The 10,347-nt window shown below is 40.2% G+C and overlaps 1 long non-coding RNA gene across 2 annotated transcripts; it reads right to left on the bottom strand.

The window, feature by feature from the left end:
• Positions 1–3,193: 3,193 nt before the first annotated feature.
• Positions 3,194–6,993, bottom strand: LOC140364890 (uncharacterized). 2 transcript variants are annotated; one of them, XR_011927746.1, is made up of 4 exons: positions 6,856–6,993; positions 3,878–3,915; positions 3,634–3,733; positions 3,194–3,264 (listed from the first exon to the last, which is right to left on the bottom strand). It is a non-coding gene; the product is annotated as an uncharacterized lncRNA (long non-coding RNA). The 2 variants fall into 2 exon arrangements; XR_011927745.1 differs by having other exon boundaries at positions 3,199–3,269.
• Positions 6,994–10,347: the final 3,354 nt, after the last annotated feature.

The raw sequence follows: 10,347 nt of genomic DNA, 5'->3' as shown, positions 1-10,347 counted from the left end.
CTTTAGTTTGTCATTTCTCATTCTCCTTCGACTCTTTTTACTTTGTCATTTCTAGTCTTCGTTGGACGAGGATGAGAACTGACAAACTCTTTACTTTGTCGTTTCTCATTCTCCTTCACCTCTTTTTACTTTGTCATTTCTAGTCTTCGTTGGACGAGGATGAGAACTGACAAACTCTTTAGTTTGTCATTTCTCATCCTCCTTCGACTCTTTTTACTTTGTCATTTCTAGTCTTCGTTGGACGAGGATGAGAACTGACAAACTCTTTAGTTTGTCATTTCTCATTCTCCTTCACCTCTTTTTACTTTGTCATTTCTAGTCTTCGTTGGACGAGGATGAGAACTGACAAACTCTTTACTTTGTCATTTCTCATTCTCCTTCGACTCTTTTTACTTTGCCATTTCTAGTCTTCGTTGGACGAGGATGAGAACTGACAAACTCTTTACTTTGTCGTTTCTCATCCTCCTTCGACTCTTTTTACTTTGTCATTTCTAGTCTTCGTTGGACGAGGATGAGAACTGACAAACTCTTTACTTTGTCATTTCTCATTCTCCTTCGACTCTTTTTACTTTGTCATTTCTAGTCTTCGTTGGACGAGGATGAGAACTGACAAACTCTTTACTTTGTCGTTTCTCGTCCTCCTTCGACTGTTCACACTGCCATTTTGTCTCTAAAACTTTCCGATTCTTGTCCTTCTCACACATCGTCCGTCCGCGGCACTTGGCCCCCTAGTGGCCGATAGTGGCAAGTGCCGTTCTAGTGGTCTCCCATCCGGCCAGGCGCCAGGCCCTTCCCTGCTTAGCTTCCCTGGATTGACAAGAGCAGGCATAACCAAAAGCCCTAGACTACCTAGAACAAATCAGAATTCCGGGCGTATATATATAGGATTGACCTGACCCAAAATTACATCAAATGGGAGCTCACGAAAATCTCCGTTGCAACTTGATTCGACTGAAATAACTAACAATAGAATAAAAAAGAAGGAAATGAGACAAACAAGGAAGCCATGTTGGATTGAACAGCCACTTTTTTCCGCCCCAAAAACGTACTTGTCCTAGGTTTTACGTCTGATTGAGCTCAAAACAACACCTTCTCATATATATATATATATATATATATATATATATATATATATATATATATATATATATATATATATATATATATATATATATATATTCCTTACAGTGAGTGTCTGCATGGGACAGCGTTGAAACATGTCTTCGTTTCCTTTTTCTTGTTGACACGCACACATGCATTTACCTACTGAGGGTTTTTATGGCTCGATTGTAAATTATTAATACCCATATAACAATTACTCTATAGCGCCCCCTACCTATTACATGAACAGTCAACATTGTCTGATTTGTCTTTAATTCAGGTGTTGAATTCTCCACAGGACGCCATGAAAGACATGCATTACAGATAGTGTATTGTTCCACTATTGGCCAGCAGAGGTGCAATTCATGCTCACATTAAAATCATTTTTCAGCCAACACGCTTCATCTGATTGGGTGGAAATTGTAATGAGTACATCTCCTTACATCGATTACAATAATGTGAGCACGCCTCGTCTCTAACCGCAAGTGATTATGGCCGCCACGAGGGCTGCCAAATTGGATTCTGTAACTTCCGTTCCAATAACTTCCGTCTCGATTCCGTAAAGGAGCTAGTGCTGGCCATGGAGCTGACTCTTGTTTTGGGCCTTTAAGCACAAAAGAAAAGGATACATTTATACAGCTAGAACCTTATAACGGCAAGCATTTGAAATTGCTTGTTTATTTATTTAATATGGGCATAGCATTGGACGAACCAGATGCCATGTTTTAAGTGTTATAGCAGGATATGCTAATTTAACAACTGTCCATTCATTGTTCATTAAATCAAATTGCAAACTCTATAAACATGGATATAGTGTACAGACATGTCCCAGGAACATTAATAACTATTGACAAAAATGTCAGAACCTTCTTATTCTAAGGGGGGCGAAATGTGTAATTTACAACCAAGATAATTATTACATTGGAAGAACCAGACCAAAGGTTTAAGCACATTTGCTTTTATATTTTTGTAAAACTGACATTAACAAATACAATATTAAGTTTACAACAATCTTCTGAAGCTGAACATAAAAAAAGGCATTTTTTTTTCAATTTATCAACAGCTGTGCCAAAGTGCTTAACACAGTCAGTGCTCGACACTGAACAAACCTACCTCAAAACAATTTAAACAGCTTTTTCTTGACTCTAATTATTTCATTGTACACAAAGTACTTCACACCCTCCCAGGTACGTTTTTTTCAGTGTAGGAGACTCCTGTGTTATGCACAACATGCATGCTTCTGTCCCAGGCACTCGTTGTAGAGCAATAAACTTTGCCATCCTTTTCCTCCTCACTCCATGGCCTCTGTGAGTTCTTCTGTGCGTCTGATGGGGATAAGAGTTGATACAAATTTATAAATGGTAATTTTGCATAAAAGTGACATTTAAGCAACTACAGGTTACAATTATGGCTGCTCTGGGCCTAAAATGCCATGTTATAATTGTAGCAACATGGAATAATGTCCAAGGTTTAAATTGTTTGGTGGTAGAGTGGTTAAGGCACACATGCCATTGACAATTTACTGCATGTCCTCCCTTCTCTCTCATCCTCATTTCACATTCAGCTGTCGGTCTAAAGTTTGTGGTCCAAAAAAAGTATTTGATTTATTTAACTGAACTCAGGTCTGATTGGTTTGAATCCCTGCCATCACAGGTGCACACTGGGAGGAGGGATTCAAACCAATCAAAATATGTATTTTCCATCTGAGGGAAATGCATATACATTAGCTGTAACAGATAATATGAAGTTAAATCATAGGTCATCTAACATTTTAGAGAAAAATATATAATTTAATGAGTTTAAAAAAATCTTTTAAAGTCAGTTTGATGTAGTATAACATTATTGGCTTAAGTTATTAAAAGTGTGAGAATTTCTTCTCGTCAGGCCAAGAACTTATCCTATTGTCAGCTGTCACTGTTCATCTCACCGTCAGTGCACGTGTTCAAGCGTCTCTTTCTGGCTGGTTTACAGCCTCCTGTCCCATCTCCATCCGACAGTTCAGACTCTAAAACACAAATAACATAATTTCTTTAAAATATTTGTCAATTTGCGCATTCCTTCACCCAAAAATTTAGAACTTAAAACTAGTCACCATCAGGACGCTTCTTTTGGCGTCTCTTTCTGGGTGCTTTCATGGACGGCTGGCCCAGGACAGTTTCCTCTCTGATCTCAAATCACATAAACAACTTTTTAAAATGTTTTTGTACATTTCTTTCAGCATTATTTTACCCAAGAGCTAAATTATGGGATAAAACATTTTCCTAAATCAGGATTTCTCCATCTATTCAGGCCAGACCCCCCTAACTAACCATCCAACCTACCTCAGTAGTAGTAAACCCTTAAAATTAAATAAAATTAGGTTTATTTAGTGGATTGTGTCATCTGACCCAAATTCACTAAAAAGAGTTTTTAAATGGAGATTTAATAGTGTAATTTTTTCAATTACATCTCATGACGCTCATGTTTTCTGACCTCCAGCTGTACTAAAAACATCCCTCAAGGGTGTAAACTTAACACAATTTAAAAAAGTACCGTCAGGGCGTTTCTTCACGTGCAGCTTTGTTGGTCGTTTTTTGGACGGCTGCTCCAGGATAGTTTCCTCTGTGGTCCTCTCCATCAGATTGTTCAGACACTGAACACAAAGGCATACATTACTACTAATTATTCTTATGTCAGATCTTTACAGTGGTTCACTTTATTCAAATATCTAGTGCAATGTTGTGTTACACTTGTAACAATGTGGCAGCCATGATTGGACATGGATGCAATTACATACTGGAGGTGGTACTCTTCGCGCTCTTCTTCCAACACCATCTGTAGAAAAGAGAAGTTAGAAGTCATAGGATATGTATAGACATTTTAATTTTGACAGTATAAACCAGAGACTGCTGAATCCAGGATCTGAAGAATGTTTCCTTTAAGGGCCTCAGCTCCACCTTCCATGGCAAATAAAAGCTTTCCAACTGTAGCTACTTGGAAGGTTTTTCCTCAATCTGCCTGTAGTAGTTACAGTGTACTCTGGTGTCATGGCCCATAAACTTTGCTACCTGCTCAAGCTCTTGGTCGGACAGGTCCAGGAGCTGGCACAATGTTGCCACATGCTTTCGTTATTTAGTGGATCTGAGCAGTTCTTGATCGTCTGCTTTACATTCAATGGAAAATATCCTCAAACAGTCACAGCCACGGATTTGTTGTTGTGCCGATTTTTGCAAACAAAAATGGATTGTCCTGACAAACCAACTTTGTCCCGGAGTGAAATCATAAAATCGATGCAAGCCTCGAAATAACGGGCCGGACACGGTCAATGACCGTCGCAAAAATCAGTTTTGACCGACTCCAAAATCAAGGCTCCGGACACAATGACCGACGCAAATTTTTCGCCGTAATATACATTTTTAATGGGCAAAAACAGCGCGGTGAACATGCCCAAAGCGATTCTTATGCACAAACTCGGGCGCGCTGTACTACAGACCACGATTATTGCTGTAGTTATACAGCGGAGGAAGGCAGCGGAGCGCATGTGTGCGGGCATTTCCATCGCTTAAGTTTCGTTTTGACAGACATGCCACTTCGCAGTCTTCTCGCTTCTCATTGGCCGAGCGGTGTCCGTGATCTAATGTCGATGAAAGCGGGCATCTGATTGGCCGCTGCGTTCGGTTACGTTCGGTTGTACTCGGAAATGCCCGGTCTAATTTTGCGCCACAAGTGATATCGAGGTTGGCGGGCGTCAATCTCCTCAGTTCGCAATTCAGTCTTTTTAAAGTTGTTTGCAACAAAAGCTGTAATTTTGCACATTAGGGACAATGTCGATGTGGAAGTATCCAAGGGCCCCGCCCCCTTTGGAGTTGTTAGCATCGGGGCAATGTATACATGTTAGTAGTTTATTTTGTAGGCTGTGATTTTATATATTCCACAAGATCTCCTTGTGTCAAATGCTGTAAACAGTATTTATTTTGTATCTAAGAAACATTATTATATTAAATTAAACAGTATTAAAGATCATGATGATGGTTTATACGATTCCGTATTTGTGCTCTTCATATCAAATAACAGATACAAGTACTTTAAATTGTTTTACATGCTAATAACCAGGTTTAAAACAACACATTTATCTTGTTCTTATGACGCCGCGCGCGCTTGTGGGCCGCTGAAATTGCTGGGGGGCCCCTAACTTTTTAAGGTAGGGGGGCCCCCTGGCCCCTAACTTTTTTAGGTAGGGGGGCCCCCCTGGCCCCTAACTTTGAAAATCTATTTCTCAGCCTGTAAATGATAAAGAGACCTGTTAATAAAAGTTCATTTTTCATTAATTATGTTATTCTGTTTTCCTTTCCTTGTGACCGATTCAGAATTAGCCATGACAGGTACCAAATGATCGGTACCCGTCATGTTGACAGGGACGTAAAAATAATTATTTCAAGGCTTGCAATGGACGCTTTAGTGCGCTGAACAGGTACTTTTCGCCCTCTCTTTCCTCTCGTTACCAGTCTAGTGAGCCTGTGGCTCAACATTTTCTCCACAGGTGACAGAGTCTCATAAATGTCCTGGTTCATTTGGCCTGTGTCAGCTTTCAGAAACATCTCTAGAGTTATCCGTGATGATTCTCCTTCACGTTTCTTGTTGAAAACTATGACTTGAGCCAGAAGGCTTTCACTAAGTGGTTTGTGGGCCGACACTGAGGACTACTGAGGAAGAAGCCATAGCTGATCTAAGACAAACTGTAACAGATGATTCTGCAGGGCAGCAATGTCTTTGGTTAACGGAACACTGTCATCTTTGTTCCATTTATTTTGTTCCATGGAACTGTGGGCATTTGCAGAAACATAGTCTGACCACATTTTGTCAAGAACCTCCTTAAAAACGTTTGTCTTTTTCAGTAGAAGCATCCGACACCATGATGCAATGACCAATACAAGCTACAGTTGCTGCTTTGAGAAAAGCCTATTTTCACAGCGGTTGAAGGTTTTCCATACCATCTTGTCTTCATTGAAGTGTGACACTTGTCTAGCTGCTGCTATTGCTAAATTAAAGTTGGTTGGATACGTCTTTGAGTCCACTAATTTTGTGTCAATTTGTTTAGCTGCCAACACAAAACAGCCAATGTGTGCAATATAACGATGCGGAGATTGTTCACGTCCTTCGAGTATACAATGAATCTCCAAATTTACATATCATCTCATCACTTCGAACCCGAGCGGTGATACTGTCTTGTTACATGTTTTGAATGACATTCTGGACTCCCTTAGATGATTTTTGCATTGGAAGAAGTTTGGAAGAGACAGCCTGGACTCATTTTCTTTGTGTTCCTACGTCAGAGTTGTCATTTTTATCATGCCTCCAAAAGTCTCCTTTTTTAAAACATGGCAAAGCAGTGTTGACATGGCAAATAGTCATCAACAGATGCATTTGCAGAGGGCTGTTTCCATGTTACAATCTCTTATTTACCACCCTTAAGCACTTCCTGGTTATGTTGCCAATCTCCCTTATTTCTCAGAGTCTCTAGGAGTTTCTTCCTTTCTTTGGAGCCAGTTGGGAAGCTGAATGCATCAGTTTCATCCATGTGCTTCATCTGCAGATGCCGGGCCATTTTTAAATTTGACTTCTTGCAGTAAACACGGTAATGAGCTTTGTTCCACACTCTTTTACCATGTTCCGTTTGGCAGCTTTTCTGTCTCATTTCAGTGATCTCTGTATTGCGCACAAGGTGATTTTTTGAATACGTTTTTGAAGACTGTGTTGGCTTTGGTTTTGACTCACGCGACAGGCTGGAGCAGTTTGAGACATTGCTGCAGGATGAAGAGCTTGGACTTGCTGGAGGCTTGTACTCGTCGTCACTACAGCTTGTCTGAAGGAGCCTCTTGATGAGGTGAACTCACTGTGGAATCAGGTGGATCCCTCTCCAGGGTTTTAACCTGCAACATATGAATTTTAACGTATTAGCGCTTTTCTCAAAGCAGTTACAAATTAATGTTTGACTATAATAAGATCAGAAGTGTGCAGGGCACATGCACTGTGCAGCCACAAGTTCTCAGGACAAGTCATCAAAGATAAAAAAAAAATAAAAAAAAAAAAAGACACATGCAGTGCTGGGGATAGTGTTTATTAATTGGATACTTTCCTAGGCTAGTTTTTTTTTGCAACTGATACTGACTAGTCAGTAAAAAATTTATTTATATATATATATATATATATACATACACACACACATATACACACACGAAATATATAAATTAATGTCTGTTATAACATTAGCATTAAATACATTTGTACATCATTGTTGATTTACAGAACGTTATCTACAATTGTTTTTTGTGAGGCCTGGACTAAACTGAAAGCTCATGTTTTTAAAAAATGTATGCATTTTTTTTTAACCTGCTAAGGCCTTACTTATTTTATTACTTGGTTTACCGATCCGCTACACTTTGATTGATTTATACAATATAAATAAAATTAATTTTTGTCAGTTTTTTTATAAAGTACCGCCGTCAACGCAAAATAGCTTTAAATTAAATATAAAGTGGTATTAAGTCAAAGATAAGAGCACGTGAAGCAATTTTCGTCAAAAATCCTGCGGGAGTCGCCGATGTGCGCGGTCCCGGGAGAGCATGTGAAGACGCGCGCGTCCGTTTCCGGGACTGTGAGGCGCAGCGCCAACTCCTTATATCGCAAATACACATGTTAAACCCGTTTACCACATTTTCTTCAGCCCGTTTTGCCGTGACTAAGAGTGCACACTTAGAGGCGTCAATTCTACCAATGCAGAACACGCTAAATCTACTGTTTACACGATTCTGCGCGCCGCGTCCCCCCCCCCCTCCCTCCTCCTCACGTGGTCCGTTTTGGGCAAACCCTGAAGAAAATATCTTTTGAAATTGAAATTATATTTATACTTATATTTCGCCCGCGTGATCAATATATTGCATTTAAAAATCCGCAAACCAAGTAATAAAATAACTCTAAATGCAGTTGCATAAACTCTTATATTGCTAAAGGACACAGAACAACGTGTAACGTGACGTCACACACAGATGTTTAATACTTACATGAGTTGAGGCTCGCTCCTCGCATTTCTTGTAATGACTTCTCAAAGTTTGAACTCTTCTTTTAAACCTTTTAATGGTCTGATTCTCAGAAGACATTTTGCCATCTCTTCATTAGTCCGACCCGTCCGATCTCCGACACGTGTAAACAACACCGCTCACGCTGCGCTCTGATTGGATAATTACCGGGAAACGCATAAAGTGATGTGATTGGTCGAGTTGTTTTTTCTTAACTTATAAGAAAACTGTGGCTCACAACATTAGTCAAAAACACTTTCAATGTTAAACTCACAGATATTATTTAAACATTTTTACATGAGCAAAGTTGCCTGATAAAGAACTGAAAATAACATGTAATATGCCTGTAGTTTGTAAGCTGTGTTATTAGTGCACAGCCTCTGCACAGGAGCGCTCTGATTGGCGCAGCCCATGGCCCAGCCTCATTGCAACAATGTATCAACGTGAGCAAGGTGCAGAGGTGGGGGATGGGAGGGCACGGGGATGGGAGCCTGAGACTGAGGAGTTGAACTCACAGACTTAAGTCTTGTACTAACGCATCATTACACTAATATATATTACAACTCAAGCTTTCATTTTATTTTTAATTATTTAAATTAAAAAAAAAGGGTAGATACTAGGCTACACCCTAGTATCTTGCAACGATCATATATAAATTATTCATGAAAGATTGTATATGTATTGAAATGAGAAGATTTTCCAGTAAATATTAAACATTTCCCTGTAGTTTGTAAGCTGTGATATTAGGTGCACAGGCTCTGCACACGGAGCGCTCTGATTGGCCCAGCCTCTTCAATTGAAACTTTCAAAGTGACTCCAGGTGCAGAGGTGGGGGATGGGAGGGCATGGGGACTGAGTCTGAGACTGAGGAGTTGAACTCACAGACTAAAAGTCTGTGAGTTCAACGCATCATTACACTAATATATATTACAACTCAAGCTTTCATTTTATTTTTTTAATCTAAAAATACTATTATTTTGCAATGATCAGATAAGAATTATTTAAGAAAGATTGTATATGTATTGAAATGAGAAGATTTTCCAGTAAATATTATATATTTCCCTGTAAGCTGTGATATTAAGTGAGTGAGAGGAGTAGACTCTGTCAGTGAACAACACAAGTCACAAACTACGAACTTGATTTGACATTAAAGGTTGGATGGACGATTTTTTGGGCCCAAATCTGAGTCTTATTTCCTCGTGGCGTGGACGGCCGATTAGTCCTGCCACGTATCAATCATAAAACGCACCTACCGCTCACCTGCAGCCGCGTGCGGCTCGTCCCCACGTTTCCGCGTGTCTAAGCGCATTGATCTATCATAATACAGTTCCCTCAGTGTACGGGGCAAAATAAAGACGGAGAAAGACAGTTCGAGCTGACCCAGAAGAAGACAGAAATCTACAAGAGACGAGAAATGCGATGCGATCCGTCGCGCTAATAAAAAAACGCATTTGTGTGTTTTATCAGTCCGCACGGGGGAGTGCGCATGCGCACTTCCACCCGCCGTTCTCAAACCGCCGAAAAATCGTCCATTGCGCCTTTAAGGTGCAACATAATGTCCCTCTGGTCCTTTCGTCCTCTTCTTGTCCCCCTGGTCCTGATCCTCTGGTCCTGCCATCCTCTTCTTGTCCCCCTGTTCCTCTCACCCTGTTCTTGTCGTCCTCTTCTTGTCCCCCTGGTCCTGTCGTCCTCTTCTTGTCTCCCTGTTCCACTCATCCTGTTCTGGTCCTGTCCCTCTGGTCCTTTCGTCCTCTTGTCCCCCTGGTCCTGTCCCCCTGGTCCTGTCCTCCTGGTCCTGTCCCCCTGGTCCTGTCCCCCTGGTACTGTTGTCCTGTTAAAGCTCAGTTTATATTTATTTTAAAAAAGTGTTTTCCTGATCTTGACAATTATAATTTTGGCTAAAATAAAAAAAAGTGGCTAAACAACCCGGTAATGGGGAAAGAAATCCCACACACTGTCTTACTTGCAAAATAAAAGTTTATTAATAAAGAGGCAAAGTTTCTGCAACTGGGCCTTCGTCGGGCAAATGGGCAGGGACGTGCATTCAGGGGCGGCAGGGGAGGCAGGGCCTCACCTGTCAATCTTGGGGAAAAAATAAAAAATTAAATAAAATATAAAAAAATATTAATATTTTGTTATCTGGTATGTATTATAAACCCACTTTCCGTTTGAATCCAATATCGAACAATAT

The sequence above is a fragment of the Eucyclogobius newberryi genome, unplaced genomic scaffold (genome assembly GCF_026437365.1).
Source record: "Eucyclogobius newberryi isolate DKJ021-1_F unplaced genomic scaffold, fEucNew1.0.hap1 SCAF_1, whole genome shotgun sequence".
In the NCBI taxonomy this organism is placed as follows: Eukaryota; Metazoa; Chordata; class Actinopteri; order Gobiiformes; family Gobiidae; genus Eucyclogobius; species Eucyclogobius newberryi.
Note: the sequence above shows the minus strand (reverse complement) of the source record. Positions and strands in the feature narration are given on the sequence as shown.